The sequence below is a fragment of the Ascaphus truei genome, chromosome 7, assembly GCF_040206685.1.
Source record: "Ascaphus truei isolate aAscTru1 chromosome 7, aAscTru1.hap1, whole genome shotgun sequence".
NCBI lineage: Eukaryota > Metazoa > Chordata > Amphibia > Anura > Ascaphidae > Ascaphus > Ascaphus truei.
Window position 1 is genome coordinate 43,838,193 of NC_134489.1, and position 6,159 is coordinate 43,844,351.

The window sequence follows — 6,159 nt, forward strand, 5'->3', positions numbered from 1 at the left end:
AGGTGTGGCGTATATGGTCCTGGAGATCTTTGGAAAAAATCAGGATATCATCCAAGTATACAATAACAAAAATATTGAGTACCTTACGAAAGACGTCGTTGATGAAATCCTGGAAGACAGCGGGAGCATTAGATAAGCCGAAAGGCATTACCAGATATTCGTAGTGTCCACTACGCGTGTTGAAGGCCGTCTTCCATTCATCCCCCTTCCTGATGCGCACAAGGTTATAGGCACCACGCAGATCCAACTTGGAAAAAATCTTGGCCCCCTGTAATTTATCGAACAGTTCGGTAATAAGGGGAAGGGGGTAACGATTTTTAATAGTGATGTGGTTTAAACCCCTGTAGTCGATGCAAGGCCTCAACGACCCGTCCTTTTTCTTGACGAAGAAAAACCCAGCCCCTGCTGGGGAATTGGAGTGATGAATAAAGCCTTTCTTGAGATTCTCCTAGATATATTCATCCATAGCGTGAGATTCTGGTAACGACAAGGGGTAGGTCTTGGACTTGGGTAGGGAGTAATCAGGAACTAGATCGATTGGACAATCGTAAGTCCTGTGTGGCGGCAAGAGGTCTGACTGTACCTTATTGAAAACGTCCCGGAATTGATGGTAAACGGAAGGTAGAATAACTTCGGGAACAGAGGTATTGGCCAGCAGTTGATGAGTCTCGTCCTGACCTCGGCCTCCAGGAAATGGGAGCAGAGGAAGTCCAGTCAATGAGAGGATTGTTAAGCTGTAGCCAAGGAAGACCAAGGGTGATGGGTATCCCAGGAGCGTGAATGGCATCGAGAACTAAGGTCTCCTTGTGCAGATGTGAAGACAGACGCAAGGGAGCCGTCTCTAAGGAGATGTGGGCCGGGGTAAGAGGACGTCCATCGATACCGACGAGTGCGATGGGAACCTTCTTTCTCACTAGTGGTATACGGTTTACCCTGGCGAATTCAAGATCCACGAAGTTTCCTCCAGCTCCTGAGTCAATGAAAGCGGCGGTAGAAGTCTTGAACTTATCGCCTGAAAGGAAGACTGGAAATGTAAGTTTCTTAGGGAGTTAATTTTTTTGAAGGGGACGTGGAGACATTACACCCAGAGAGAGTCCCTTTGTACTCACTCGGTGTTCCCGTTTCCCGGACACAGTGGACACTCCCGAACCAGATGTTCCATGGATCCGCAGTAGAAACACAATCCCCCGGCGTGGCGGAACTGCTGTATCGGTGTGCGGATGCGTTGTACCCCCAATTGCATTGGCTCTGGCAACTCCAGTGCAGGACGAAGAGGTGTGGTAGCACCTGGGGGAGCAGGAGTGCTGCTGAGAGTACTGGGGAACGGAACTTGAAAGTTATGGAAGCGAGCGCTCTGAGCGGCGTACCTGGATACGTTGATCCACTGGGACAAATCAATCAGGACCTCCAGTTGATCCGGCCTGGATTGGCGAGAGAGTTCGTCCTTCATGGGATCTGCCAGGCCTTGCCAGAATACGGAGACGAGAGCCTCTTGTCCCCAGTTAGTCTCGACTGCTAGAGTCCGGAATTCCACAGCATACTGTGTCACCATCCGCCGTCCCTGAGTGATCTGGAGGAGAGAAACAGATGCCATCTCCCGACGAGCTGGGGAATCGAATACCCGTTGAAACTCTGCTTTAAATGCCGGGTAATCTTGGGTAAGGTCAGAACGTCGCTCCCAAACCGGGGAAGCCCAAGCCAGGGCGCTGCCAGTGAGGAGGTTATAAATGTAGGCTACCTTCTTGCGATCAGTATTGTAGAGATGGGGGCCCATTTCAAACTGCACCTCACACTGGTTTAGGAAACCCCTACAATCTTGCGGTTCACCTGCATAAGGCTTGGGGGGAGGAATCCTTACATCTGAGCTGCTAACTGCGCTTGCGGATTGGGGGCTTACATCTGGCGGGGTCGCGGTCGGCACCCTGTCTGAGAGTACTGCGACCTGGCGTGTAAGTGCCACAATTTGATCCGCCATGGCCTGGTTTTGCTGAAGCAGATTAGAGAGAAACTGCTGTAGTTCGGTCTGGTCTGCGTCTTGTGTGCTCGACATAATGTTACTCCAGTGCTGCCCGCAGACCAGACCCGTCCCCTGTGCTGAAGGGGGAAGTGGTAATACACGCACCCGCAGCAAAGGGAGCGTGTCCGGAGTGTGGTATGAAGCATTGCCAGGCCAGGTGTAGTAAGGTAGACAATACTTGCCGGTACCGGTTGTAGAGATAGAGTGATGAATGCCTTGCCGAGGTCAGGGAGTGGAGAGTGGAGATAGGTCGTAGTCCAAGCCGTGTTCAAGGGGTTACCAGAGTGAGCGTTGTCCAAGGGGTGCCGAGATCGAGAGCCAGAGGGGGTAGTCGTACAAGCCGCGTCAGAACCTGTGAAAACACTGAGAGAATCCAGTACTTCCATACAGAGACTATGTCGAGCGACGAGTGATGGGAAGCACAGGCATAATAAAGCTGGGCAGGCCAATGGGAAAAGGGGGCAGGCCTGGAGGACTGCAAGGAGTCCTCCCTGATAGGAGGGAGGTGTTACAGCCCAGCTGAGTGTAATCCTTGATTTGCATGGAACTGTGTGATGCTTGGGGGCGACGCCTCACTGCAGGAGCAGTGGTTAAAAGTGCTCTGTTAGGCGTGTGCTCTGTAAGCTGGGAATGCATGCACATAACGTCTGGTACAAAAGGTGGGGGAGTGGGGAAAGTGAATGGACTGGGCGCTTCCCAAATAATAATAAATTGGTGTAATGAATAACACACCAGTGAATACACAAATAAACCTTACACCAAAAGGTGAATAAAAATATATAGTGTAAGAAAAAGCAGCTCAACTTCCTCTGGTGGGACAGTTCCAAGTCCCAGGATGTGAATTTTCTTTTCTTGGAGTTGAGGAGGAGCGCAGGGAAGGATCGTGATATGTAAAAAATAAGATATATATATAGTGCAGATAGTAGATCACTGCTAGAATAACATTCAATAACAGGAATAGAACTCACAAAAATCGTGGTAGGTTATAGCATGTCAGAGATCCATCTCTCTCTGACTTGAGCCCTTTGTATAGCAGGAATCAGGATATCCCTCAGTGGAGTGATTGATATGTAAATAAAGAGAATCACAATAGTGCATACAATTTGAACTATAAGTCATGTATTGATCACAAATGGTTTAAGGAAACTCACATTTTCCCTTAGTAAAACTGGTGGTGGAGAGAACCGCCGATTGAAGGGTGGCGTTGTGTATAGCTGCTGCCCGGTGCTTCACTTGCACCTCCCGGTGGATTTCTGCATCAATCTCTGCCGTCGCGTCACTTCCGGTCGCGTCACTTCCGGTCTCGTCACGGTGAGGGCGGTGAAGCCAAAATGGGTCTGGTGTCAGCGATGAGATTGCCAGTCCTTCAGTGTGTGGATTCTCTTGATTAACTCTACGCGTTTCGCACACTGCTTCGTCAGGAGTATAATTGTTTGGGTAATCTCTTGTGTCTTATATAGGCCCATCAATTAGTGAGAAAATTTTTCTTTTTAAATTAACCCCCTCAGCGCTCACACATAGCGCGAGGTCCAAAACCCTTAAGATAAATGTATGTCTCATAGCTAGATAATCTTTATTAAAACTGTCAACACATATAATATAAAAATAAGTATAATTAGAAGAACATAGTTGTGGGTATCTATTTAATATGTTCGAAAGTATTATATACCCACTATATGTTTATATAAATTGTTTGTTAAAAATACACATAAAGTGTATATAGCTGGATAGGTAGGTGGAGGAAGAGGAGAGAGGAAAAACATCATTAGTATTAAATAATAGGTAACTTAATCTTAATTATTACATAGATTAAGAGTATACATATATAAATACATTTAAAATGAATTAGAGTATAATGGAGAGTGAACACACCAAATATAAAATATAGCACTCTAATAGGTCTAATTCTAAAGGACAATTGAAATGGTATAAAGTGAAATAGAATAAAAGTATGTTCATATTTAATATTTACATTAAAAAAGCACCTATATCAATATCTACATTTAGACCAAGGGGGGACAAAGTTTGCATTTTGTGAATCCAGTATGTTTCTCTTCTGGCCAGACTGTTTAACCTGTTGCCCCCCCGCCAATGTTTAGTAACTTGTTCTATGCCTATATACTGTAGGTATTTAGGGTCAGAATTGTGGTAGTTTAAAAAGTGCTTAGATAGGTTATGGCTGATGAGACCTTTTTTAATATTGCCCACATGTTCCAATATGCGGGTATGTATTGGTCTTGATGTGCGACCAATATATTGTAACCCGCATGGGCATTGCAATAAATATATTACATAGTCTGATTTGCAATTGATGTAACTTTCTATTTTAAATGTCTCACCCGTTGTTTTGGAAGTAAAGTTGAGCTTCTCTTGTGTTTTATATTTGCACTAGCTGAGAGCCCCGGCGTTGCCCGGGATGTTTGTGGTGTGGGTGTGGCATTTGGGTGAGGAGTGGTCAACGCGGCCCATGTGTGGTGGTAGTGCTGCTGTGGCTGTACTGATGGTGATTGTATCGGTGTGCTGATTTTGGAGGGTTTGGTGCTGATGTGGGGGTGCGGATGTGGGGGTGCGGATGTGGGTGTGCCGATGGGGGAGGTGCAAAGGTGCCGATGTGTGGGTGCTGATGGTGTTGATGGGGGCTGGGAATGGCGGGGAGCCGAGAATGCCAGTGTGCTGGGGGGGCATGGGATAGCGGTGTGCTGATGTGGTTTTGCTGGGGATAGTGTGTGTGTGTATACGTGTGTGTGTATACACACGTGTGTGTGTATACACGTGTGTGTGTATACATGTTTGTGTGTGTGTATACATGTTTGTGTGTATACATTGTATGTGTGTGTGTGTGTATACATGTGTACGTGCGTGTGTGTGTGTATACGTGTGTGTATACGTGTGTGTATACACATGTGTGTATAGACGTGTATACACATGTGTGTGTAGACATTGTGTGTATGTATATATTGTGTGTGTGTGTATACATGTGTACGTGTGTGTATACACATGTGTGTATACACATGTGTATACACATGTGTGTATACATGTTTGTGTGTGTCTATACATGTTTGTGTGTATACATAGTATGTGTGTGTGTGTGTGTACATGTGTGTGTGTGTACATTTGTGTGTGTGTACATTTGTGTGTGTATACATTTGTGTGTGTGTATACATGTTTGTGTGTGTGTATACATGTTTGTGTGTGTGTATACGTGTGTGTATACATGTGTGTGTATACACGTGTGTGTGTGTGTGTGTGTATACATGTGTGTGTGTATACAGTATGTGTACATGTGCGTGTGTGTATGTCTCCATGTGTGTGTATACACATGTGTATATACACATGTGTATACACGTGTGTATACATGTTTGTGTGTATACATAGTATGTGTGTGTGTGTGTGTATACATGTGTGTGTGTAGATTTGTGTGTATACATGTTTGTGTGTGTATACACGTGTGTGTGTGTGTGTGTGTGTGTGTGTATACATGTGTGTGTGTATACATGTGTGTGTGTATACATTATGTGTATGTATACATGTGTGTGTGTGTGTACATGTGCGTGTGTGTATGTCTCCGTGTGTGTGTATGTCTCCATGTGTGTGTGTACGTGTACATGTGTGTGAGTATACGTGTACATGTGTGTGTGTGTGTACGTGTCTACGTGTACATGTGTGTGTGTGTCTACGTGTACATGTGTGTGTGTCTACGTACGTGTGTATACGTGTGTGTGTGTGTATACGTGTGTGTGCGTATACGTGTGTATGTGTGTCTACGTGTGTGTGTGTGTCTACGTGTGTGTGTGTCTACGTCTGTGTGTGTGTCTACGTGTGTGTGTGTGTTTGTGTGTGTGTGTGTCTACGTGTGTGTGTGTATACGTGTGTCTACGTGTGTGTGTGTGTGTCTGTGTGTATACGTGTGTGTCTGTGTGTATACGTGTGTGTCTGTGTGTGTCTGTGTGTATAGGTGTGTGTGTGTGTGTATAGGTGTGTGTGTGTGTGTGTATAGGTGTGTGTCTGTGTGTATAGGTGTGTCTACGTGTGTCTGTGTGTCTACGTGTGTCTGTGTGTCTACGTGTGCCTGTGTGTATACGTGTGTCTGTATAGGTGTGTGTGTGTGTGTGTGTGTGCGTGTGTGTCTGTCTACGTGCGTG